Source organism: Cyanistes caeruleus, chromosome 7 (assembly GCF_971803275.1).
Source record: "Cyanistes caeruleus chromosome 7, bCyaCae1.hap1.1, whole genome shotgun sequence".
Taxonomy (NCBI): domain Eukaryota; kingdom Metazoa; phylum Chordata; class Aves; order Passeriformes; family Paridae; genus Cyanistes; species Cyanistes caeruleus.
This window is the reverse complement of record NC_141707.1, coordinates 29539029-29566668: the sequence shown is the minus strand read 5'-3', so window position 1 is coordinate 29566668 and position 27640 is coordinate 29539029. Positions and strand designations below refer to the sequence as shown.

At 40.1% G+C, this 27640-nt stretch overlaps 1 protein-coding gene across 1 annotated transcript in view; it reads right to left on the bottom strand.

Annotated features, from left to right (window-relative positions):
- The window catches only part of GLI2 (GLI family zinc finger 2), a 383459-nt gene that overhangs the window by 307501 nt on the left and 48318 nt on the right, over positions 1 to 27640 (bottom strand). The window lies entirely within an intron of this gene.

The following is a 27640-nucleotide window of genomic DNA, read 5'->3' as shown; positions in this document are numbered from 1 at the left end:
TGCAGAGACTCTGGAGTATACAAAGGGTTTCACACAGTCAGGAGCGTTAGCTATGCATGCTTTCCCGTTGCCCGGGCTCAGCCAAATACTCTGTGAGAACAACACGTATATACACTTTGTTTTATTATGCCTCACAGATGCTTTTTTTGTTTTATATTTCAAGCTTTGTCAGGTCTAATGTTTGTTCCTTCTTCATCCTTCATCCCTTACTCTTCCCTCTGCATCCCCCCCAACCCCCAAATTTCAGAACAGCTTCCTAGACAGACCCAGTATCGATTACATAAACAGTCTTTCTTGGAAAGTAGAGAGGGGGGATGGGGGGGGTTGTATTTGGGATTTCTTCTACTTGCAACTGAAAATGGCAGCCATTGAACAGATCTGGTCAATGACAGTAAGAGAATAAGCCCAGCAGAAAGTGGTAATATATTGTGTTACACTTATGCCAACTTGCCAAGTCAAGTTCTTTTTCTCAAGCGCATGTACAGTTTGTTCTTGCTATCCTCAGTTAACTCTGCTTTCTGAATAGAGGAGATGGGAACTGCTCAAAGGCCACAATAGCATGTTCTACTTAAGGTTTCCTCTCCACACTAACCATTGTGGATAGCACTCTTTACAGTCAAGCGCTCTTGAATAAGAAAGCTCTCATTAAGGAGATGAAGCTATGTTTTCTTTACCTTGCAAGAATTCTGTAAAATGAGATTTTCCTCATTACAGGCAAAGTACCTGCTGCTAAAAAGCAGCACAAAGTTGGCTCTGTTTCCTTGAATGGATTTGAAGCTGCCTTCAAAACTAGCAGCAAAAGAGCATCAAAATGACAATATTGTACAAGAAATGCATCAGGAATGAGCGATTAATCTAAGTTTCTATGGGAACGTGAAAAATGACATATTGGATCAGATGAGTGGCCTGCTTAGTCCAAGATATTCTGTCAGCTAATACTGTGTACTGCGGCAAGCAAAGGCTTAGTGCCCCGTAGTAAACAACTATCCCCAAAAACCTAGAAAACACAGGTAGGACGGCTTAGCTTAAGAGCAAAGATCAGTTGAGGGTCTGAGACAGGAAGGCTGAGATGCATTTTGTAGCTGATGTACAAGGAAGAAGATTGCAGGCAATGTTGCTAAAGCAAATACCATTTTATTATGATTTTTTCCGTCACTCAACCTTGGTAGCACTCACTGTCTCAAGCTGAGTTTTTCAGGCAAGGGAGCCTGCCAAAGGGTGGGTGGCTTGAATCACATTGGATCCAAATTTTTATAGGCCTTTGGGGTTGATTTTTTTGTTTAATAAGGAATATAAAACCCACACACTCTTCAATATTGTGCATTAGAACTGTCATGATGAAGCCTGATGTAGCAGGTATTACTTTTTTTTTCTTTACAAAATACTGCTTAAAAAGAAGACACATGTAACAAAATTTTGCCAGTGCAAGAAAGGACAAGGTTGCATCTTCGATTCAACTAGCTATTCAAAGAGAACAGCAATAAATTCTGCCAGCACAGTGTGTTTACTGCACAATAATCTTCAAATCAAATCTAAAACCAGCAATAAAATGCAGCTAACAAAATATTATGGAACACAGTAAAATATAATAATATGAGGTAGAACAGTAGTATTAACAATGCCCATGGATAAAAGGTGGCAAAGTCATTACCAGCATCATCCACTGTAACTGCATAAGAAAAAAAAGTCACAATTTGTGTGTTTCCCTACCAAATTTTAGTTTTTCCCTTGTGATTCTTCTCCCCAAAGGAGCTTATTCCTAAAATCTCCCACTGCAAGAGTCCATTTCCATGTTTAGTTGTACCAGAAAGTAGGGAAATTATTTGATACTACTTCAATCTACAGGTTTGAGTGCTCACCCACCATTTCAAGGCAAATTTCTTTTCCTTGTAAAAATTACAGGAATAAATTATAATATCTATAAATTTATGTCAAAAATTGAACAAGGAAAATCTCTTCCCCTAGAAAAATACAGGATATTTTACCATAAAATATCTGTGGTCAATTCCTTCTGCTACATATGTCTCTGGCAGTCCTTCTGCTTTTGTTCTTTTTCATCCATAAAAGTGAAAAATAAGCAAGAAAATTATATTAGAAGTTAATTTAAAAGCCCCACAGATAAAGACATGTAAAACTGAGACTGGAAGTTATTTTCAGTAGCAACCTTAACCGCTATAGAGACAATCTTTTAATTCCACCAACATATACCATAAGAACATATTAAACACCACTAAGCATTAGGAATAACATAGAATAATGATAATGAAGTGGCTGGCACAGTTTGCCCATCCACATTTGCAATTAAATTAACTTTCTAGTTAAGCTAATTGTTTCTGGCATGACAATATGGAGCAGTCAGTTAAGACACAATTTTTTTAATCACGCTCTGTTTTCCTGTGTCGAACAAGAAATTGGTAGAATTAAAGGCTGTATTCTGTACAATGTGGCATTTTGTGTTGGCACAAACACTGCAGTGCTTGCTTTGGTTCTCCACTGAGTCCAGAAGCTCTGACTACCCTGGTTTGAGCCCCCCTGCTCTTCACCCAGAAACACAGAGGAACAAAATGATTTCATGGGGTGCCCTTGGTAAGGTTCCCTTCTGGCGAGCATGAAAGCTAGGGAAGACAGAGAAGATATGGGAAGCCAAGAATTTACAACCCAACATTTTCACCTATCAAACTTGCACTTTCAGACCACTGGCTGCTGGCACCCAGTCACAGTCATTTCCATCCTCTACTGCATGCCTGGAGATTGTGAAAAAGCTCAAAACAGCATCCTTGTCTCATCGCACATGTCTGGTCATCTCTGCATTCCCAGACTCCATGACAAATACTTATCTCACATTATTGTGATTATTATAGCTCAATGCAATATAACTTGGTGGATTAGTCACTTCTAACCCCAGGGACTCTGGGTCCAGAGGGGGAATTTGATCAGATATTCAAACACAAGTGAATGAGTATATTAACTCAGTTAAGTATTACAATGAGGACATTAAAGCTTGCTTTTAGTCAGTAGGGAACTGGCATCTACGCAAACCTATAGTGATCACTCACCATGCAGCATCTCTGAACTCTATCACAGAGAGCAAGTCCCAGTCTCATGTAGTTTGTGTGAGGGACTGGTATGTTACACAATGCCCAAATCCCACAGGGAAACACCAGCACTGAACTATGCTATACCTTAAGTCTTGTGCAACTTATCCATAAGCATCCTTGGGAATTCAGATTTTAGCAATTTTGCTAGGAGTAAAATATTCACACACATTTGCTGAGAGTGAATTTGGAGTTTGACTTCAGAGTTGATCTAAGACATGGAAACAATGGTCTGATGCAAAGCCTTCAAAGTGAGCATTTCAAAAACTCTTTTTGCATAAATTGTTTATTAAATGAAATCAACTTTATTCCTCTTTTCTATACTTATTCAGCACCAAAGAAAATGAAATTTTTGAAATTTTCCTAAACTAGTGCCTGTTATTAAAAACATCAAAAAACTAAAGATTTTTTTCACTCCTGCAGTCCACAAAGCATTTTCAGAGAGTGAAAAAAAAATAAAAATATTTAAATTATTCACTTGAGAAATGTAATATTCTCCAACCAAATCTCGCTATCAGTCCTTCTGGACACAGCTGAAGGGACAACCAGCAGCTAAGAGGGCACTCAAGGAGGTCAGACAAGAATTCATACTAAGTACTATGCAGCTGCCCTCCTCTCTCTGCAATTTGTGTATGTACCTCTGTGGCCTTTATCCAAAGAGCAATAACAAAGCATCACAAGCAGGATTGACCAAAACTTGCTGAAATCATTGAGTGGAAGAACTGTTTTTCATTTGTACTAAATACAAATAAACATTAAGCTCATTTACGGAGTAAAATAATCAAAACAATGGGAGAACAACCAAAGCATAAACATATGGGAAGTTTGGAATGAAAATAAGCCCTGGAGTCTAGATGTTTAGGACTTTGGTAACAGAATGCTTGTTTTGGATGGTTGTGGGAGAATCTCCAATCAAAAGCCAAAAGGAAGCATCAAAAAAGAGCCACAAAAGCATCAACAGCATGACTTCAAGATAAACCTTAAGAAAGCTATTGAGGCAAGTGCTGACTGAAAGAGATTGGGAATTTCAAGCAAGAGATTTATCTCTTGTTTGACTCTACCTGCAGAAACAGAAATCAGGACTTTGTAAATAAACAGGATTGCATCAAAGATAAGTGACTCAATCATCAATTGCACTTCTTAGCATTCAGACTTTGGGCTTCCTACAACAGGGTTAAAGAGAGAAAAACCCCATGTTCTGGTTTCCAAGAACAAAGCCTGTGAGCTGGTATCTCTCCTGTATCAGGGCAGAACAAAAGGCAGTACACAGTTCAAACATGTAAAGAACTGGAGGAGTTAAAACAGCACCTGAAAACTTACTGGTAAAGATGAACCATTATTAGAAAGCCAATGGCAAAATGCCCAAAGAAACTAAGAGTTGCAGCTGCAACAGTTGTGGTTTGAAATAAGATTGGAAAGGGCTACAAAAGCTTTGACCAACCTGGAAGTTGCTATCTGATAAACTGCAGAAAGAGCTCAGGGAATTGAAAAGTGTCCTAGAGAATGAAAATGAACCAGTATCAACAACTGTGACATGCTGAAAGGAAGGGAAAGGGGGGGGAAACCCAAAACTTCATTTGAATTGGGTGGGAACAAACTTTTTCCCTGATATACTCAAATATCAGCAAGGACCTCAAGGGCAAATTGGCTATACACCAGTATGCAGACACTCAGGTAAGAGCCGGAAACAAAGATCAGCAAAAGACAAAAAGATATTGTACTGACTGTACAATTTACTACACGTCCTGAACTTTTTTCACAGCTGCATACCACAAAAGGAAACAGCTGCTGCAAACAGATGATGATGCCAGGAATTTGCCAAGATCTCTACAGTGCTGTTTCTCTATCTCAAATTCAGTTCAGCAATTTTAATATGGCTCATACCATCGTTATCCTTTGTGGAAGGAGTGATGACCAACCTGAGTTTATAAAGCAAAAGAAATTGGCGACAATGACAAAAATTAAGGAATGCAGATGAGGTCATTATTGATCCTGAAGGAAAAAATGCCTTTAAAGTAGAATAGTTATAAATACAGGCCTAGTGAGAATAGAGCATGGCATGTTCCAAACCAGATCCCCAACACCAAGATGTAGAACAGGCTGGAGGGGAGCATGAAGCTGAATCAAGCCAGGAGTTCGGACACCACTCACACACCAGTTTGTAGTTTCTGTAGAGAGCTTAACAGCTGCTTTTATTTTAAAGAATAATTAAACAGAGAAGGCTATTTAGTGCATAATAAGTAACTGTGTGAAATGCAAGAATTGATTGTTGAAAACACTGAAAAAGAAGAATCACTGAGTCAGACTTCAGTTGTGACACCAGGAATAGAGGGTAAGGGAATGGGTCATTCGACCTACAGATCTCTTTTGCAGTGCCCAAGCCCCACCTTTAGGGGCAGAAATACCACTAGAAATTACAGGCAGTGGCATCTTTCCAGCAAATGAAAAATGAGGAGTGCTCAAAACTTGCTTTGAGACCCTGGATCCCTGGGGATCTTTAGCTGCTGAAGTTCATCTGGATCTGAAACAAGAGTAAATCTCTAAATTTTTATTGAATGCTTCTGACAATAGTAAGAAAGAGATGGGGAAAGGGGGACTGTGATGACAAAAAATGGTAAACTAATATGAACTATAGGAATTTTGGGTGTGAACATGTGAACACTCAGGAAATGTATTAACTTTAAATCTGGCACCCTACAAAGCATTCAAAGTGCAGCAAGAAAATATTTTTGAGACTGTTTTGTTAGAAATTTTTCTCTCTCTGACAAACACCTAAGTTGTACTTGACTGCTTCCACACAAGAGTGATCATGGATACCCAAAGAGCATCCTTCTTTTCAGCAGGGAAGCAGTAAAGAAGCCTTATAAGCCCATGGAAGAAGCACATCAGGAAGCTAGAACAAACCCTTCAGCCAAATCTCAGGCCAAGTCCAGTTAAGGAAAAAAGGTGACAGCATCAGATTACCGAAAACAACACAAAGTCATTTAGCATGTGCTCCTTTATTACCGTAAATAGTACCCTAGATGCTGGTGAAAGCTTGGTCTGGTTTACTACCCTGAATCTTAAAAGTAGTTATTGGCAAGTGGAAGTGGATCCAGAGGGACAGGAAAAAAAAAAACCAAAAAAAAAACCACATTCACAGCAGGACAAGGACTGTGGCAATTTAAAATGATGGGGTTTGGCTAGCACAATACATCAGCTACATTCAAAAGTCTAACAGAAAGGGTATTACGTGGCATGCCTCTCTCAGCCTGTTTGTTATACCTAGATGATATCCTGGTGCATGGTAAAATGTTGGAACAAGAACTGATACATTTATAAATGGCCTGTAGTTAGCTTAAAGCTGCTAGTCTTAAACTGTCTAAATAGAAGAGCTAGGAGCTTGTTTCAAAAAGAGGTTAATTTACCTTGGGCAAATCAAGCAAGGAAGGGAGCAAGACTTCCTTGGACAATGAGAAGCTGCCCAGAGTTTGCCAGCTGCCCTGCCACACAGGGATAGGCACCAGCTCTGGGAGGACTTTGTTTCTTGTTTTCAAGACTAACAACATATTTTTCAGCATTGTAAAATCACCAAATTGATTAGGGAAAACATCCCAGTAGTCAGTCAGTGTAAAGTTAATGTCTCCAGACTTGAAAAGGGCTTTTGCAATCATTCCTCTCTTAGCTACCTGAGGCTTCTTCATCCTATCCACTCATTAGTGCTTGGGGGCAAGTGCAACTGCACGCAAAACCTGGAAAATGGATTACTGAACAAAAGTAAAAATTTTCAGAAGGGATTTATTCCCCCCACAACAAGAAGATGCCCCAACAAAACAGTTTTCCCATTCTGGATCTGCAAGGAAGTTCATGGTCAGCATAGAACAAGCTTTTGCAAAAATAGTTCACGTTGCGGGAATCCCAAGATGACTGATCCAGCAATGTATGTTTGCATAGCCATACTGATGGCTTCATAGTTATGAAACTATGCCTGGTCCAGTAGCTCATTACATTTAATAATCTCTGGGGAAACACAGTCATCTTCCCATGATTCCCAGAAGCATAAATATTCCTGCTTCATCCAGTGAAAGAAGATTTGTCATCTTCCCAAGAAGAGGATCCCAGTACTTATGGCGCAACATATGACATAAAACTAATTGGGTAAATGTAGCCCTTGGGAGAGAAATCCCTCAAAACACCCCTCTGAGTCAGATGAGCTACAGTGCAGGCAATGGCAAACTAATCAGGAAAAAATCTCCAGGACAAAATCCATGCATCAGGAGTGCTTTTGTCTGCTGTGATGGCCATAATCAGATGCTGGAGATGAGGAAGGACAGAGCAATCCTATTTCCGACTCATAGCCTCTCAGCTTCTAACTATTTTCAGCTCTGAGACTTCCTGACCCGTGTATAGTTTACATGCAGTTACTAATTCTTCCTGATTTTGTCTTTCATGAACTTAAACATGTAAACGTGTCACATTCACAATGTCTTTTGGCAGTGAGCTCCGCTGGTCTACCACCCACTTTGTAAAGCCATTCAATGCTTTGGAACATCCTTGTCTTCCTTTGAAGTTTTTTTTTCTCTATCCACAAAAGCGTTCAAAAATGAAAGGTCCAAAACATGAGTGCATTCAAGGTGAACCTTGATATTCTTTGTGTTGTCTTCAGTGATTTCCCTGGTAACTATTAACTTTTCCTTTTTTTTTTTTTTTAATCATTGTGGAGCTCACAAGAATTCACAGAGCTGTCAACATCCCTGGCACCTTGCTCCTTCATTGTAACAGTCAGTGTAGATCCTGGGAATCGGGGTAGTTTGCAAGCCTTCTACATAACCTGCACTGGTGACAAAGGTGATGAATAGCATGCAGATGTATGACAATGTGCTGACAGAGAGCACTGATCTCATATCCTTAAGCAAAGATAAAGCTGCTAACAGTATTTGCAGCTGATTATCACTCTGGTTTTTATTTATTTTATTTTTTTTTTCCCCTCATCAAATTGGTATCAGTGCAAAAACTTGTCCCCCAGCTATTTCTTCATTTTGGAGCTCTCTCTATACAAATCACTTCTTATTTTCTGCCTTCTAAGCTACCCAGCTCAATCTCTAGTCCTACTCTATTTCTAGTTTCATTTCTAACATGCTTTCAGCCTGATTTTCTCCAAGTATCTGCCAGCCAAGCATCTGCATTGGGTGGTTTCTCCTTCAGCAACACATTGAAAGAAGAGCTGAAATTCCCTCTCGGCTCAAGCATTTGGTACCACTCTGTCTCGGACCAGCAGATCAGGCAGGGTCACTGTGGTTTTACTTTTGGAAATTTGGTCTTGGACATCTCATGGTGAGACAGCAGAAGACAACAATTCAAGAGCTTACAAAGAAGGGCAGATGTTCAGATGTTCATTGGAACAAAAATGAGGTCTGAAACAGGAGAGCTCCTTCCTACCACCTTTTCGGAAAAGATAATTACTAGCCCAAACTCAAACCCAATCTCAACACTTATTGGCAACACAGACCTATCCAGGGAAAGTGGTATTTCTTTTCTATGCAAGAACACATTTACTTTTCTCAAGCTTAAAACAACCTCTCTTTCTCTGTTGCAAATCTTGGGGCATATTTGGCAACTTCTGTGCTCTTTAGGTTGGCTGGAATTTATGAAGGGAAAAAAATCCCAACAACTATTTACTGTAGATAGCAAAACTGAGCCAAAGCTTGGGAGAGAGACTTGACCAGTGCCACAGCAAAAGTTGTCAACAGCAATGAGAACAGAGTATGTGTTTTCCAAGTTTCAACCACAAGGCACAGTACAGCCCAGAACAGTGGCATTGCCTATACACATGCAACACTGAACAATGAGTGATGCTGAATACTCAGGGCACCTGCCAGTGTGTGCAAGTCTTGAAACACAAAATGAGTGAATCAATATAGTGAGAGTTTCAAACATAATGAGAGAGTAGTACAGATTAAGGGAAGTGAATTCCAGTTAACCCAGCTGATAAAATGGAACACTATAATAGTAACATGTAAGAACTCTTTCACAAGAAAAGAGCATATAGAGCATAAAATTAATGCTCAGCTTTCTCCCAACAGGAAAAAAACCCATCCTCCTGAAATCCAGCTACTTGAGTTTTCTCTCTCAAGTGCAATCATGCTTCTTTTGATAAACTCTGACCATAAGTAGCACTGCATGCAGCAAACAAGAAAGCTTTTCAAAATCCAGACCCTGCCTGAATGTTGTGCTTCAGTCAGAGGTGTAAAAACACCCAAGGACATAATTTAACTAATGTAAGCACTTCAGGACTCCTAGTGAAACTGCTTGGAGTGGTGTATTCAGTTGTTTAAAGCTTTTTTTTTTTTTTTTATTGTCACAGGCAAGATATATGTTTACATGGCAGACTTAATTGCTGTTTTCAGAGGACTAATGCTGTGTAAAATCATAGTCATCAATACAGCCATTTATTTTGACTATAATTAACAAATCAAGTCACAGCACGTTTTACTTATTTGCCAATCTGTTGAATATTCACACTGGCCCCAAGTCGCCTATTCATTTAGCAGTAAACATGTAGCCTAGCAACTGACTGTCAATATCAACAGTAGCTGATGAAGTTGTTAATCTCTGGAAGACTGACAGGTTAAGCCAAATTCTCCTATGCAAAACTCTCATTGTCCAAGCCTTACATTAGCCCACAAGGATATTTATGTTCAAAAGATACCACATCTCCTTCTACTATTAAAATTAAATGAAGTGTGCTAGAGGCAGGAAAAGGCTATGTGCTCTGCCTGCCATGCATGTTTTGCATGCACCACAGCATCCAGCATTGTGTTTGCAGGATGTATTGACCATTGCTAATTTCCAGAGACAATTGAAGACACTTTTGCATCTGTTCATCATCCCGGAATAAACTATCATATAAGTGCATGCTGTGCACCAGAATATAGATGAGGTCAGGAGAAACACAAATATCTCCTTTGCTATGCAAATTTGCACTGGAACTGCAAAAGAGAAAGCATGAAGGTATGGATAAAGAGCTTTAATCTGGGGTATTGAGAATCAAAATCAGAGTGAAGGAATTTAAAAGGAGTACGAGCAGTTTGACTGGGATAACAAAAGAAGAATATGATTTAGCCTGATTTAAAACTTGATATACCAGCACTGAACTAAACAGTTTTCTAATCGTTTAGTTGTACTGTTCAGAAGTTCCATCAACACAGTACGTGAAAGACAGAGAGAGACAGGCAGACTAATTATCTGCAAATATACAGCAAGGAGTTTCAGAACAGCAGGAAAAACCTATTGCTTTGTGCTCTCTGTTACAGGCCTGAGCTGGATCAAACTGCCTGCCCGAAGTACTTTCTATCTCACTTTGATATTGACAGCCATGCCTGTTGGAGCAGACATTCTCAAGGGTAAAGTCCTAGAACAACAGCAATTCCACAATGATTTAATTCCTTCCAAGTACTTACAGAAGATGAATGGTTATCGTTAGCACTGAAACTGTGGAACTGAGGAAAGTAGGACTGGGAAGTCTGTCTGCAGAACTTGTTGCTCCAAGACAGAATCAGCTCTACATTTTTTCATTCCTCTTCTTAAAAGCCTCCAGCCACAAAGGGGACAGTCTGTTCCAGAACTGCTCTGCATGAATTATCAGAAAACTGGGTTTTTTGAAATTTCTCCTAACATCCAATTCTTCCTAACAATTATTTCATCCCATTTCCTCTTATACAAAATCAAACCTATCTCTTCCTCTCTGCACCATACTTTTTCATGTTTGAAGACTACTGGTAGGACCCCACAAGAGTTTTCCCTGACCTAGAGTAAACAGCATCCATCTACGTCTCCATAACAGCCACAATATCTTGACAGGACATGGTGACCATGCCCATCACTCTTGTCCGGATTGTCTCCAAGTGGTCAACATCTTTCTGCAAGGACAAAGGTATACCCCAAAGTGATCAGCATCTTTTGGGATGACATCGCCTGTGCTAAGCATGGCATAGAAGTTACTTAACACACCTTTCAGATTATATTTACATTTATGAATTCCTAGATGATGTTTTCCATTTTCGCAATAGCATGACATTGCTCAGTTTGTAATCTTTCCAAAGAACTGCTGTCAAAACAGGTGTTCCCCTTCTCGTATTCCTGCAGTTTATTGTTTCTGTTGAACTACCATTCTTCTGTACTCAGTTAACAAAGTTTCAACCTATTCTTATCAACCCTTTACCCCATTCTCAAGGCCATTCTCTATTCATAAAGCTTCTGACTCTCAGTTTTCTACAAATTTAACATGTATAATGTGTATTGCATCACTCAGGTTATGGTCTAATGAGAGCTGGGCACAGCTCTGTAGAGCACTCCCCAACACATATTTCTGCTGTGATACTACTTCATCCTCCTAAACTTCACTTTCCCAAGCAGTTTCTCTAGCTAGTTTTGGTTTTACCTAGCAGCATTTTCCTCCAGCCCAGGTTTCCCCTGCTTCAAAAAATGTCATGCAAGCCACTTTTAAAGACCTCACAGCTCTCAAGAGACCTATGTCAATTGTTTCTTCTCTTTCCATGAAGTCTGTTACTCTGCTGCACAAGGAAATCCAAGTGGTTTGATAATTCATTCTTGACAAATCTGTGCTGGCAGCTTTTTACTTTCTTGTTATCCTTCAGCTGCTTTCAAATGTTTGATTTTTTTTTATTCCCCTCCCCAGAATTTTTCTGTGGACTGGAGCTGGAGTTAGAACTGGTTGATCTGTAATCCTCTGGCTTCTCTTTTTCCCCCACTTTTCCAAAATGAAAGACATTATGTTTTCTCTTTTCCAGCCTCTGGTACATCACCTATCTCAGATGAGCTCTCAAAGAAAACACTAATGGCACTGAGATCCCTTTAGACAAACCCTGGAACAAAGCCCATCACAACCAGTCCACTGGAAAACATCTGAATCACCTGTAAATCCCTAACTTGGTCTTTTTTATTTTTGGCTAGAATTGTAACCCTTTTCTATTGATTTTAATAATATTAATAATATGAAAGAAAAAAACCTTTCTTAATGAGATGTCAGTTAAAAAGAAAAAAAGGAAAGTATTAAAAAAAGACTCTTCAGCATATTCCATTTGCTTTCTCCTGTAAGCAGAGCAGCAATCTTTGTCTAGATTGTTTTCTTATTAATGTATGTTGAGGATGATTCCTCCTTATTCCAACATCTCTAACTAGCTAGTTAGCATTGCAACCTAGTGCCTGGACCTTCCTTTCATCCCTTCATACTTGTGCCATTTTGGGGTACTCATTCTTCCCCTTTGATACATTTCCTTCTTGCTCCCTGTGCAGAACCCAACTCTTTAGCCAAGCTAATCTCTATATTGGGTTTTTCTGTGCCTATACCATAATGTCACATCTCTGAGGAACTGGCAGCTAATTCACCTTTGCTTTCAACTATTAAATTTGTCTCTGGAGAAATCTTAGCTATCATTCTCTCAAGTGCATTTTTGTTACATTGTGAAGAGATGAAGAGGAACAACAAAGATTGTGAAATCTCATTTCATGCTCAATTTCACCCAACTTGCCAATTGCCTTTGTACTCTCAGCTACTTCACCTTCATTGTCTAAAACATAAAAAACCTTTTGCTCTTCACACATTTCTCCATTCTGCAAAACAAACAAACATTAAAAAAAATCAAGACTAAGCCCCACCACTTTTCTAGAACTTGTTGAATCATCCACTTCCCAGTATGGTTTTTCCCCCAAGAGATGTCTGCAAGCATTTAAAATTCCAGATGAATATAAAATTCTCAATAATTTCACATCCATCTGACCTTCCTGGCTTAGTGTTTTGCAATAGATCATAGCCCCTTTTATCTCTATACATAATTTTCATGAGATCTGTTTCTCAACCCCACAGTCTGGGCCTCAGGATATTTCCTCACCTATCTACTATCTATGTAACACTCTTCATCAATCCCCCTTGTCCTTCATATCCTCTTGTTAGGCTACAGTATCAAATTCAAGACACTTGGTCAAAAATCTGTGAGCTTTAAATTTTCAGTCCTTGCATAGAAGGTGCTTCCAAACCAACTGCAAAAGTTACAAAGCAGGTTCCCAAGCATGAACTCAGCAAATCTCCAGCTTGCACACAGGGAACACAATATGATCCTGATCAGGGCAGGCTCAATCATTCCTTGTCCCTTTGGTCTGAGCCTAAGGCTCAATCCATTTTGTCATGTCAAGTTCCTGCCAGCACTTTCAGTTTTATGCTCCAAACATCCTCCAAGACAGAACTGGAGCATCTGAGCTAGGTGGTGGAGGAAATGTAAAGGTTGGTGTAATTTTTGCACTTGCCGCATCCCACACTGTGTTCCTCAGTAATCCCGTGCAAATGTAATGTGTGTCAGTGGAGCAGCCTGAAACCCTGCAGGACCCCAGGCGAGTGAACCTCTGGGAGGGAAAGCGGTTGCCTAACATGACCCTGGATATTTCCTTAAAGAGATTTACACCAAAACCACCAAAGAACATTCCATTCCCCCTGCCAGAGGAGAGGCAGCTCACACTATGGTTCCTCCCCAGCATTGCCTGATCCATTCTGGGCTCTGTACACAACAGGGCAGTGTTTACATCCGCCTTTTATTGCATCCCATCACAGGTGAGCCACTCAGCTGCAATAAAAAGTCTAAGCTAGAGAAACATGCGTAAGTCCCGACTTTCCTTTTCATTTAAATTTATGTATATTGTTCCTATTTTAAAAGTTTTCTATCAAGTAGCCAACAAAACACAGCTCTATCAGACTTCTATTCATACAAGGATTTAGTGCTTTTATTAGATATTTATTTACTCATTTAAAATCTGTTCCATCTAAAAACAATATCCTACCAATATTATCGCTGGCTGCATTTATTCCTTTTATATAGGTTATTCTTGTATGAAATATTCATTCAAGTGGGCACTGCTATATTTAGAATGCAGAGAAGTGTTTTTTGCACGTAGTTGCTTTTGTATTCTTGCTATGCAGGCAATATTAAAAAAAAATACCAAACTGTACTCCCATTTGTACTTCAGTGTTAAGTCACTTAAGTCACTTAAGTCTGTGAGGTTCAGGCAAGCTTAGACATTTTGCCTCAGGCTAAATGATTTCTACAGAAGTCACTGTTAAAGTCTAGATGGCAAGCTATTGATAGATTCTGGATTGCATGGACATGTGTTTTTCAATTTCTTTTCTCATTTTAGACTTGGTGTTTAAATTGTTTTAAGTACTTAACTGAGGAAAGAAAAGGCCTACAGTTTCTTCTGTATAAACCTTACCCTCTTCAGTTGAATCTCCAGTAACCTTACAAGATTTTACTCTTCCCGTAGTTCTTTTTATGGTAAGCAAGTCATATCAGCTTCAAGTACACGTTATCTTTCTAACAGAATCACTTTAAGCTGCTAATAAATTCTTAACATAACTTTTTAGCCATGTGAAGCTTTAACAGCTGAATTACTACTTGACTCACATGGTAGATGATTAAAAAAACTTCATGGGAGAAGTATGGACAGTAAAAACCTTAAGTAAACATGAGATCAATATTTTATTTAATAAACAAATTATTTGAGGATGACTGATTTTCTTGAGGTGGTAAAGTTTCGTTCTATTTGTGCCCGCTTCAAAGAATGGCAAGTATAAACTTTCTGTAGTCTTCTATTACTTTGAATTGTGTAACCTTTTAAAATAATATCTAAGAAAAAAAAAAAAAAAACAAAAACCAAAAAGCCAGCAGCATACCACATTCCCATACATGCAGCTGGAGGGCAAATAAATTTGGGAGCAACAGTCATTTCCATGGAATGGTAACTTCTACCCCCTCCCCAAACTACCAAGTCCCCTCCAAGACCAGGAAACTGAATATGGCAATAAAGATACAGCACCTGGGAACTAGAAACCATAATAGCTACATGAAAGGTACCTTGTTCACCACCTCCATCTTAGCTAAGGAATTATCTTCTGAACTCTTATTCAGCATTCTCACCAAGCAGCTCAGTGCCTTGGAGCAGCCCTTGGAGTTTCGTGTTTTCATAAGATGCAGCTATATGAAAAATAGTGTAATTGTTTTTGACTTTAGTATTACGATAAGGAAATCCACTTAAGGTAAAAATTCATGTCAGCACAAAGCTGACAATAGCCTGATTTTTATCCTCAAATTAGAAAAAATTCAAGTTAAACTGGTGAGGAATAAAGGCAGAAGAGCATTAGTGGCATGACAGAAGGAATGATTAACAGATGCTCCATGGTCTACCCCCCTCTTGAAAATGACTTCATTAAAATGGTCAGAAAGAAAAGCAGTTTTAAAAGTTTTTATTTACTGTTTTGAAAAATGATGATCACTAGCCCAGAAAGAAAAGGAAGAAGTAAAAGCATTTATGAACTACTATACTCATGGCTTTCCTTCCAGACCTCAGATAAGGAAGCTGCCAAGCTCAAGACAGTGAAAAGTCCTTTGCATTCTGGATGTGCTTATCCTCTAGATTTGATTCTAAATACATGCACACTAAAAATCTCTCAGGAGCTGAAAATAAGAGTGCCATTTGACTCAGCCAATGCAGTTCCCCAATTTATTGAGGCAGACCCAAGATGCCCCAGCACAGAACACTTTAAAGATGCTGAATTTTCTGCTAGCTATTTAAACATTGATACTCATAAAGCAAACTTCATCAGAGTATTACATGCATCTTGAAACTAAGCAAGAACGAAACTGATGTGGTAATATCAGGGCTTTCCCTTTGACTTATGAAAACAAATACAAGTCTTACATGGAAAGTTGATTTTAAAAGGAGAAAATTAATTATATGGTATGAAACACAAGCACACACATGGATGTGTCTGTATAATCTGCTATTCAGCACTCGCAGGTTAAGAGCCTGCTCATGAAAGTCAATACCTGCTCTCCATGTTTCCCACCACATGTCTTGGGGAGAATCATTCAAAGTTTTTAGGCCCCCACTCCTCCATCACTATGGGACCGTCATTTTCACTTAACAACTTCCCAGTTCATCTGGGGATTGACTTGATAATCCCCAGACTTTGAAAAAGCATCTGCATTGGATTAGAAAACCTGATATGGAGTCCAATGAAGTCAGCTGAGTCTTCCTGCAGATGATGAGAAATCATAGTTATTGTAAACAACAGTAACCTCACAATGTACATGGTAGCCTGTAATCTAAAGTGCATATGAGTATCACAGACTATCTAGGATGGTTTTTTTTAAGATGTAGACTTATATAATATGCATTTGGCTAATGTTATTCATAACTGCTGAAAATCAGTGCCAGATATTGTGTCACCTCTACGGTTCTGTACATAGTGATAATAGCAAGTTTACAGGGGATCTTGAAACAGGCTAATATAAAGTCAGCTTGAAACTTAATCATGTCTCATTCAGCAAAACCAAAGCAATTCAAGAGTAATTGTATTAGAACACAAACTCAGACAAAGCTTTCCAAGGAGATTAAACCATACCAACCAATGCAACAGGATTTAACAAACAGGCAAAGAGCATCAAAGACCTTGGAGAGAAGAAATCTCCTGTGCTGGAAAGGAAATGAAATACTTCTAGTACATTTTCAAGTGTATATCCCATCTGTTTTAGCATTCGAAGTGACAAGACACTACAACATCTGTTATAAGACAAATTGCAGCCTAATGGCCTTGCTGCCATAACGGTTTGGTCTTTTGGAATTGATACTCAAGTTCACCTTTTTTAAAGGAAAAGCCATTATTTATCATAAAGATCATCTCTTTCCAAATGCAGGAGAACGTCTGTTGGTTTAAAATTTTTGAACAATGAATAAATGCCGAGCCAAGACAATCTTGTGCATTTGTTTAATGGGCTGTCTCTCTTTGCAAACTATTGAATCAGACTGTGAACATGTGAGATATTTTTCCAGAAGTTTGGACAGTCTTTGGATATAAGCCCTCCAGGAAAAAAAAAAAAAAAAAATCAGATTGTTGTAGAGGTAATTTGGTCAGAATGAATTTTTCTTCCTGAGTGAACATTGAGCCATTACCCAGGAAGGTGTCAGGCTGAACATTATCTCATTATGTGCTGTCTTTCAGGCAATGGTCATTTAAGGAGGCAATGGTCATTTAAGGTAAGCAATATCACAAGAAAAATCTATAACTGTAATATAAACTGCATAAGGTGCTCCCAGCATGAACCACGAGGCTTGGCCAAATTCCGCTTCCGGCAATTACTCTGTGTCAGTCTAATAACTCTTCTGCTCCTCCTGCCCAGCCCCCGCAGCTTCAAAGAAACACAGTTTTCCTCTTTGTGTCAGCTGGCATCCAACTGATCCTTACTACAGGTTTGCTACCTGAAACTGCAAAGGGATCTCGTGGCAGAAAGGGCAGCAGCTGCTGCACTGGTCCAAGGGCACCCGCGGGGCTGTGGCCCCTCCAGGTGACATGCAGACCTTGCTCACCACACAGGCAGGCTTACAGGGGAGGAAACACTACCCTCGAGCACCCAAGTGAACTCATGCTTGGATACTGAGTGAAAAGGGAGTTGCATCATAAATGAGAATATCCCATAGTGGCTGTTCTGCAATATTTCCCAAGAAATAATTTGCATTATCTGCTTGCACAAATGATTTTTTTTTTTCCCTTTAAATGGCGTAAAGACGGCTGTACTCACCAGACAAGGTAATGCACATGCTTCATGTCTAAAGTGCAAAAGAGGTCAAAGCATTGCTCACCACCCCATGAATAAGAACACAAAAGGGCATTGTAAATTCCAAGGCAGTGAACAAAAAAGGAAGGGAGGCAGGTGAAACCGTAGAAATATTACACGTATTAAGTTTAATACCCAGATGAGAATTAAGTTACTACAGTGCCTTTCACAAACTGCTACTTTTTATGTTGCAAATAACTTCTCCATGATAGATGCAAATAAATTAATGCTGTCATTAATCTTTCCATTTATATCTTTCTCACTCCTTATGTCTGCTTTCATCGTTGCACTTACCATACTTAAGTATATGTTAAAGAGACTGTCATTTTCCCTTCTGTAACTACTATTTCTTCAAACAAGCACTACTGGATTCTAAAGCAGAAAATGTTGATTTCTGAAGATTATCTTTTGTTCCTCATTGAAGTTGGGGAATATTCTGGATGAAGACATCCCATTGAAATTCTTATTTAAGTTAAGAACATTGAATAAATACATAATTAGGCCCCCCTTAAATATGCTTTTGTTTTTGATTATTAAGCAAAAGGATATGAGCAGTCTATGTAAAATACATCTCAGTAGAGTTTTGGTTTTTTTCATTAAAGCTTTCATAATGAAATCTTAGAATTCCAATTAGTTACACTGACAAATTTTAGAGAATGTCTGTGACTAAGGACAACTCATATGTTGCCTGCAAAGGTTACAGGTCTGAGACACCATCCTATTGAGAAATGCAATGAAGAGATAAGTGGTATAATTTCAAGGAATAACTCATTCATCTAGAATCATTAAGGCACTAAAGTACAAGGTAGAGGATATCCCAGATGCTCTGCAGTCCTCAGCATAGTGCAAATTGTGATAAAAAGGAATTCTCACTTCACCCTTCAAGCTTTCCTGCATGCAGTGCCAGTGGACACTGTAGCTCTGTACTACTGTCAAGTCAGTAGTGCACAAAAAGGCATGCCACAAAAAAAAGCCCACACCAAAACCTAAGAAAAGAGAGGGGAAAAAAAAAAAAAAAGCAGGGTTACATCTCAAATGCAGAGTCATTGCTCGAGTGTGGAATTGCCCAGCTTCCTATACCACATTTCTGATATAATTACTTATCTTGCTCAAACAGTCTAAGCAGTAAAAGAAGTGGAATTAAGATTGTTTCCAGAATTATCATTTAATCACTATTCAATCCTATTTTAACCACTTCAGCTAAAGTCTTCCAAAAGCTACTGGAGAGGAAGTGTGCTTCTAACACATGCCTCTGACATTACTGGTCGTCATCATCCAAAACTCCCACAGTCTTGTCAGATGCCAATGAAAGTTAAATGCCCTCAGACTCTCACAAGATCAGCAAATACCTCCTTCATTTTTTTCCAAAGCCTCCAGTTTGTAGCAAAATGATGAACACCCAGCAATTCCCATTGGAGGAGAGAATTATAATGATAACAAAAGATTATGCTGGGCCTTTCATTCCCAGTGCCTACAGCTCCTGTGCAGCACTTTAGCACTGAAGATGCATAAACATATTCACTTACCTAGAACAACTTGTGACTTACAGCTGCATTTCCCAGCGTAAAACCTACATGACACCTAAACCCCAACCCCAAAGAAATAGCCTATGACACATGAAAAGGTAGAGAAGCAATTTATGCAAAATAATAACTCTCAGAAGAGTCCTTACATGTAAAGTGCTTGGGATCCCCTTGACTCCATGCACTACTCAGGATTATGCCGCCTTTCCTTACCCATTCCAGAAGCACAGGAGTGAGTTTTAGTGTCCTCAAATTGATTTACAATATTTTTGTACCTAGCAGAATGCAAAGGTTCTTGATCTTTAACAAGTTTGTAACTACTTAAACTTTAGAAATTACTACAAGTTTATTTAACAAACTTTTTACCAGAACTCAATTTAACTGGATTCCCACTCTTGGACAATAAGGGAAGAGCATTATAACGAATGGGGCACGCAGAAGGAAAATGCTCACCACAATCTTCTACACAAAGCATCAGCAAAAGAATCCTGTAAGACCCTTCTGATTAACAGTTGTGGGGAACCTGCAGCACCACTGTTGCTTCACACTTCTGGTAGTACACAAAGTGAGGTTACTCATGCTGCATACATCAGATCAGTCTGCAAGACTGATTTACTGTTTCCTTCTCTGAATTGTATTTATTTACACTGTTTACAGAGGCAGAAAGGTATTTCTCCCCCCAGCTGCCAGTGCACTGATTTCTTGACCTATCATCCCCCACAAATAAAATAAATTTCAGCTCTTCTCAAAACAATCTTTTGGTAGACAAACTGAGGCGGCACAGACATTGGAAGGAAGGATTAGTTGCATAAAAAGCAAGACAAAAAGTTAATTGCCCTTTCATGTCAATACCCATATTGGCAAAACAAAGTCTCATTTTATATTTGAACACCACGTGCAAGCAAGTCTTCAGACACATACAGTAGCAAGCTCCCTAAAGCAAAGGATAAAGATAAGGCTTATGCAGACAAGTTTATCAGCTCTAGGGAAAGGAACTAAAACTTTCAGTGTATGGTCATTAAAATTTTTGAAATCTAGGTCCATATTTTCAGCTGCAGCCTGTGGTTGTATGCTGACAGAGGGAAAAAACAACACATTCATATGCACAAATGCAAATTCGGCACGAACACAGCTGGGCCCATGAATAAAATTTACATGCACAAATTTAGAAACGAGTTTGAGTCCAGATGAATGATTTGATCGTAAGAGCTTTAAATAAGCGTTTATGTAAGCAAAGATTGGAGCCGGCAGCTATTAGAGAAGTGTATTAGCTGAAATAAATTACCAGAGAAAACAGAGCTCTCTTAGATAGCACCAGCAGCTCTTCTTCCCTTCTCTTTTCCCTGCCAGTTTTTGCAAACACTGTTGAAGGGGGTTTGCAAGGGTCTCTTGCACAAAGCCAGAGCCTGAGTGCTGCGGTGGTCCCGGGGAAGAGGCAGCAGGGTACTCAGAGCACTGCTGTTGCTCAGGGTTTGCAAACTTTCCGACACCTCAGCCCGGACAGAGGGACGGGTGCTCACTCCTGCTCTACACTTTGCCAAAGCAAACAGCTCAGCTCTCTGCGCTGACATTTTTTCACAAGAACAAATTTGCATCCCAGCAGTGTGCGGCGGGGTGAGAAGCGGGCTTGCTCCGCACCCATAGGTACGCGCCTCACAACGCGAAGCTGCAGCAAAGCGCCTCACTGGCATCACACAGGCACCATAAGGGCGCGCAGCATTTGCATTCAAGCATATTTCAGCCATCAACCTGCAACTCTGGGGGCAACTGAAACCTGTAGAAGCGACAAATACAAGGCTGGGTCCCTTGCCTGCTCCTTAGACAGCATATTAGGGACTCCTAGGGTTAGGTCAAATACTCAGTTTCTTTAAAAACATGTCACAAGGAAAGCATGGAGTTTGTGAAGCTGTGGAGGGACACTGACTTTATTCTGCAGTATCTCAAGTGGCAGAACGAAACACAATCTTCTGTAAATTGCTTTCTTTTTTCTTTTGACTAATTAAGAGATGTATCACTGAATTTCCCTACACACCCCAAAGTTAATGACAGAAATATTTGGCTACAACCTCAGCGTCAAGCGAGGTCACTGTCACTGACCAAGGAGGATGCCAAATCCCTGGAAACCCTGGGGAATGTCCCAATACAAGGAGCAACCTGGATTTTCTTAGATAAGAGAGGCTTCCCTGCATGAACCCACTGAGACCCACAGTCTTGGGCACATCATACCTACCACTTGCAGCAGGCTGAAGCGCTTTAAGGCAGCTTCCTACAGTACCTTTTCCACATGTACAGCCCGGCCAGAGCAAGAATAACTGGGAATCCCAGCACACAGGCTCTGCTCAGGTGGTAATAGTGGTGGCTGTGGCCATTGTGACTAAAAAGGTTGACCATAACATCTCTGCCAGAGCCATGCATCAGCTATGAAAGCACCAATATCCCTGAGCAGGAGCGCATCCTACCACCTGGTAGCCACATCGAGACTGCGCATCCCACTTGGCGGGTCGGATGCGCTCCTCGCCAGCCGTCGCCTCTCCTCCCAGCACCTCCACTCAGAGTTACACCCAGACACTCGTCCTGCTCCAGCGTGAATATTTCTCTTCTCCCCTAGGAGCAAAGCTCCTTCAACATGTGCCGTCTGCTGTGCCAGCGAGACCTGGCATAGCAGCAGGGTACAAAAGAACATCCCTGACACTCTATGAATATTCATGATTTATGAATATTCATTAAATTAGCATCTTTATGACTGGGCCACCAGATTCACAACTGGCGTCTCTGGAAAGGGGTTATTGTATTTTAATTAAATACCAGACAATTACTAAACAGTTATATTCGCTGGGATTTAACTGATATGAAAGGGATAGGTACTGAGCTACAAACGTTAAGAACAACTCTTCCTCCACACACATTTAATGCTAATGAAAGTCATGTGTAAGCATTGAAAAGGGAAAGAAAAAAATCCTCTATATGAGAAACCAAAATAGCTTCAGATTATCTTTTTAATAGATTCATACTGTGTGGGAACCTTCAGCATTTCCCTGGTGCCTAAGCAGACCAGAATAGCAAAGTAGTTATTATATCTGTCTTCAGTGAAGAGACCACATGTTCACAGATATTTGTACAGCACCTAGCGCAACAGGGCTCTGATCCCTGCATCTGGCATTGCTGTAGTATTTAAACAGCAATAATAATGATATAAAGCAATCTTTGTTGATATCATGAGAGAACAATCTAATCTAGTTATCAGATTATAGCTCATTAAATGCCACACAGAAAAGGCTATCAACACTTCTACACATTTACTGGCCTAAAAAGAATTTTAAGCCATTAATTGCTTCCATAACGTGGGGTGAATTTTCAGCATGGTGCCTGGAAAATTAGGCACGCAGGCTGTGTAATTGTTAATGGGAATTGTGACCCAATTTTCACGCCTGGCACTGAAAGTTTGCCCCTTGCAAAATATTTACATAATTTGCTAGTAGATTTGCCATATCTTTTGCATGTTAATTTTACTTCAGTGACAATTCCTTGAAAAAGTACCACCACCAGAGTATAGTACCACCACCAGTATATTAAGAGTAGCTTGACATTTATATAGTACTTCCTCTGAGTTATCTCAGGCTACAAAGTGCAAATCATTACATGCTGAATCTTCAAGGATATGTCTTTAACCAGAATATTCATTGCAGGGCACAGCCCTTGCCTGTCAGGGAAGGGAATTGATGACCACTTGGTCAGGCTCTTTTCCATCTGAGCTCTCATTCTGCAGCACAGTGGATGCTTTGTAGCCCTCACACCTGACCCCAGAGCTTTTAACATTACCAGATTCACTCGCAATTGTCACATTTGATGTTTCAGTGCAAAATCTACCATATTTTCTTCCCTATAACAGACATAAGAGTCAGGATTTTACATCTCTAGACCCTCAGCACTCCTCCAAGCTGCCACAAACTGTCTGTGGCAGGGAGGTGGGATCACGTTAAAGGTTCACAATTTCACACAGCTGCGTCTTTGCCTGGGAGTGATGATATTTTGCAGGCAGCTTAAGATTTTGAGTACCAGCATCTGTCCTCTTAGCAGCACTTGCTGGTTGTTTGGGTGGCCAAGAGAGTACCCATGCTGTGGGGAAGATAGGGACATTTTGTTTCGTCTTCCCTTTCCAGACAGACATCCTTTCTTTTGCTTCAGAGGGAAAGTAGCTGCATGCAGAAGCACATCAAGCCATTTTCAGCTGCTCTGTAGCACTGACACCAGAGCGACTATGAAACAGCAATGAGCTGGAAAAGCATTCTGGGTATAGAGATGCAAATGAGCACACTAAGCCCTTTCCCAAAGGACGCCACACAAGGACCTTTCATAACATAAGGTTTCACTCAAACACTTGGGGCCTGGTTTCAAAGGGCTCGCTCAGGTAGAGTTCCCATATGTCCAAATGCAAGAGATGCACAGGTGTCCCAAATCTCACCTGCAGATCATGTGACCACTCCTCTGGACACAGGTAGCAAGGCATGCTAGGTCTTTTCCTCATTGAATGTACCTGATTCCAGTTTCAAAACTGCAGTTTTTTGAGTGAAGTTGCAACCAAATGATATTTCTGATTCAGCTAAGTAAAGGCACGAATGAATGCAGGCCTGCAGATAAGACTGTTCTTTCCCTGACCTAACCCTTGGCTAAAACTAGCAGTGGTGCTCATGCAAACACAGGCCAGAGGTTTTTCCTCTGCTAAACCCCTTCTACTGCAGCTTCTTCTCCTCCTGCATCACTTCGCTTTGTCCCAGGGTAAAGTAAATCCTGCAGTAACTTGGGGCAGGGCATGGTCACCTGAGAGTGAATCATTCAGCCAATCTTTCTGCTCAAACAGGTAGAAGCTTTCTCCAAACAACTTAGCCTGCATACTGCTTGCAGCTCCTGTGTGCTTATCCATACCGTGGTTTTAAGTGAATTTGTTTACATATTGGATGTATTGCCGAACAGCAGGTGATTCAGAGCATATTCTTCAAAATAGCTAGAAGCAGATATTTATTAGATAATACCAGGACTCCACCTGAATGAAATGGGAGTGTGTATCATGCAACAGAAATGCAGTTCGTGCACAGGCTTGGGTGTGCACATGACTAAGTTGGAAAGTGATATATATCCTTGGGAAAAGGTTCTGTTTCCCTAAACAGAGTATCTACAGTTAACAATCATTTTTTCCTAGTGTAACCCACACAAGAGGAAGATGGTGCCAACTAGAACCTGATTTCCAAACTGATGGGTAGAGGAGGAAAAAAAGGAAGTGCTACTATATGCTAAGACAAGCCTGGGTATCGTGGCTCCTAAGGGAAAGCAGTAAAGCAGGACACTTGATAGAGCTGATTGCCAAGATGGGAATTAATTGGGAATTTTTTATTTCAGCAAGCAGTAGTAGACCAGATCTGCTTGACTTCAGCAGAGCACAATCCAGCCTAGCTATGATATAAAGTGTCTATCATTTCCTATCAAATACTCTTTTCAGATATCAGAAAATATTTTCCAGTATCTTTTGGACCCTAAAGTTACTTCTTAAACTTGATCTAGCCTTTTAGGAATAGCATTGCCTTCCAATGACACAAACTCCTAGGTGTGCCTAAATCACTTAAAAATTAGAGTACAGCACCTCTGTAAATACTGCCCTCTGTTCAGAGATGAATTAGTGGTTCAGTCCAGGCCTGGGAAAGAGAGGTGGTTTTTTCTTTTTTTTTTTTTTTTTTAATTATGATGTTCCTTCTGTGGCCTTGGGAAAATCATTAGTCTCCCTGCCTCGGTTTCTTCATCAGTGAAACAATTATGTATGAATTCCACAAGCTGTTCTCAGGATTTGACAGTATTCATTAGACTGAATAAAAATGAATGCCCTGAAGTGTCAACCAGTTTTATTTAGTCAACAGATAAAACCAAGAGACTGCAGTAGGCCTGCTACTCTGCTGCATCCCATCTCCTCAGAGAGCCTCCACTCCTTCAGCCGTTGCCTTGTCCTCCCACAAGGTCTCCCTGCCACCCTGGAACTCTCCCTCTCACAGCCCTTGACCCACAACAAGAAAAATCCATTTTTTTTCTCTTCCCTCTTTAAAAATCCCTCCAAGTAGGGTCTGTCTCCCTGTATCTTTTCACTGTTCAAGACTCCTACTCGCGCACGGTTGTTCTGGGTCTTGTCTTACTTCACTCACAAGCTGCTCAGGGCAGGAAATGGGCCTTACCTACAGTCTGTATCACACATGATATTCCCTTTGGAGTCAGCATAAAGCTAAACATACGCGATATAAGCCTCTGTTGGACCAGGGCCTATGCTTATAAACTGCTGTGTAAGCCTGTGTTGCTACAGCGTAGAACTGTTGAGCAAATAAAATATTATAAAATATTTTTTGTTTTAAAAATGGACCTGCCGCTCCATTCACACTGCTCCTCCGAGTTTCAGGCAAGAGCAATATTAGATACAAAGCTTCCAGATAGAAGGACTGCAATGGGAAAAACGCTAGCAATTATTCAAAGCAAATGTAATTTTCACACTGCCGCTATTTAAAACACTTAGAGGAGAAAACAGTTCATCACACTTGGAAAAAAAAAGGAAAAAAGCGCAATATCTTTTTTCCGCCTCCTCCCCCGCACCTCACACCCCCCCTTTTAACTTTTACTTGAAGTGTTCGAGGATCAAGAGATCTTCCCTGTTCATCGTGAAATAAATCTGACATCACACTCCGAGCTTTTCAGCACTTATCCTGATTAGCCAGATAGTAAGATGTTCTGCAATGGGATCTGGCTGGGATTAGCTGTTTTCCTGTTCCCCCTGTGTGCTACATGCTGCCCTGTGATGCCTTTTCTCGGTCAGGGACGTCAAGAGCCCTGTTGTCCCATCCCCAAAGTAAAGCTTTACCATGTGAAGTTATCATGGTTGCTTTCCATGATGGGAAATGGAGGGACCCATTCACTAGCTATTAAAATTTTCACTTCCGTAACAAAACTAAAAACCCAAAAAACTAAAGTTGAATGCAAAATATGTTTTAGTAGTAGCAAGTGATTTCCTGGGGACATTAGTGAACTGCTATATGACAAATCTCTCTAGCTGGTGAGGACATATAAGGTGTGAAAAATATCTGGATTGTTTAATTAGATTCAGCCAGATTGCTTTGTGGGAGCCAGCTCTGCCAGGTGGCATTGACTCTAAATGTAGATATGGCCCACAGACCTACAATGCACGCTGACTTTAGTCCAATGTCCCTGTAGTCCAATGACATACACCCACACATGGCCATGACTCAAAGCATTCTGAAGTAAAAACTGAAGGGGAAAAAAAAGAAAAGAAAAGAAAAAAAAAAAACTAACCCTACTTGCACAACTAATTCCACTCATCCCTGGAGCATAAGATCAGATCCATTTAACCTTATTTAAAAGTTTTCAGGGTCTTACGTATTTGTTCAAGCCAGGTCCCAAAGGAAGCACGAATAGAAGAAAAGCACCATTCCAAGGCTCTGTCTGTACATAATACTCCTTTCAAAACTGGCCCAGAACCTGGGATTTACCTTCCCTGTCACATGCACCTGCAGCTGGCACATCCCAAACTCAGAGAAACTTTTAAATCATACCCCTTTTTACATCAAGCACAATTATTCTTATTTCATCTTCCTTTAAATAACAAATGAAGCACAGTACCCATTAACAGATTAAATGGATGCTTTAGGAAGTTGCATTGTCTTCTTTCTTGAGAAAAAAAAAAAGGAAAAGTAAAATTGCACAAACTAACAGTTGCACTTCCCAGTGAGTGTCTGGAAGTGTTCAGGATGCTGCACTGACAAGGGGAAATGAGGACTGAACCTAAAGACAAAGAGGAGAAAAGGGACTGAAACATCTGAAACAGCTTTCAGACACACATTTATAACAAATGCCAAGTGGCTGGGAGGACTTTGTGCATACAGAAAAACTCACGTTCCCGTGTCAGTGTATTGTCCCCCCACATCAGCTCTGCCAGGGGCAGAGGACCCTCCCCTAGCTCAGTTTGCAGAAATGCCAAAATTGCTCCTTCCTTGTGCAAGACTTCAAACAACAAATATTGTCCCAAAATACCAGAGTCAAACACATCTCCTTGCTTTCAATAACAAGATCAGTTTTAAGCATTTTTCCAAAACTGACGTTCTAATTCATCTAATTATTGAACTAGATGTCATTCCATAGACTTTTCACACAAAGAGTCAGATCACACTGCAACAGTGACCTTTTGCAGTCTTAAAAATCTCTGAACATTAAACCTTAGGCCACCACCTGCCACATTCATGACAAGCTTTGAGCCACAGACAGTGGGAAAAGAATTTTAAGATTGTAGTAAGATACCTCAGCTGAGACACAGTAACCA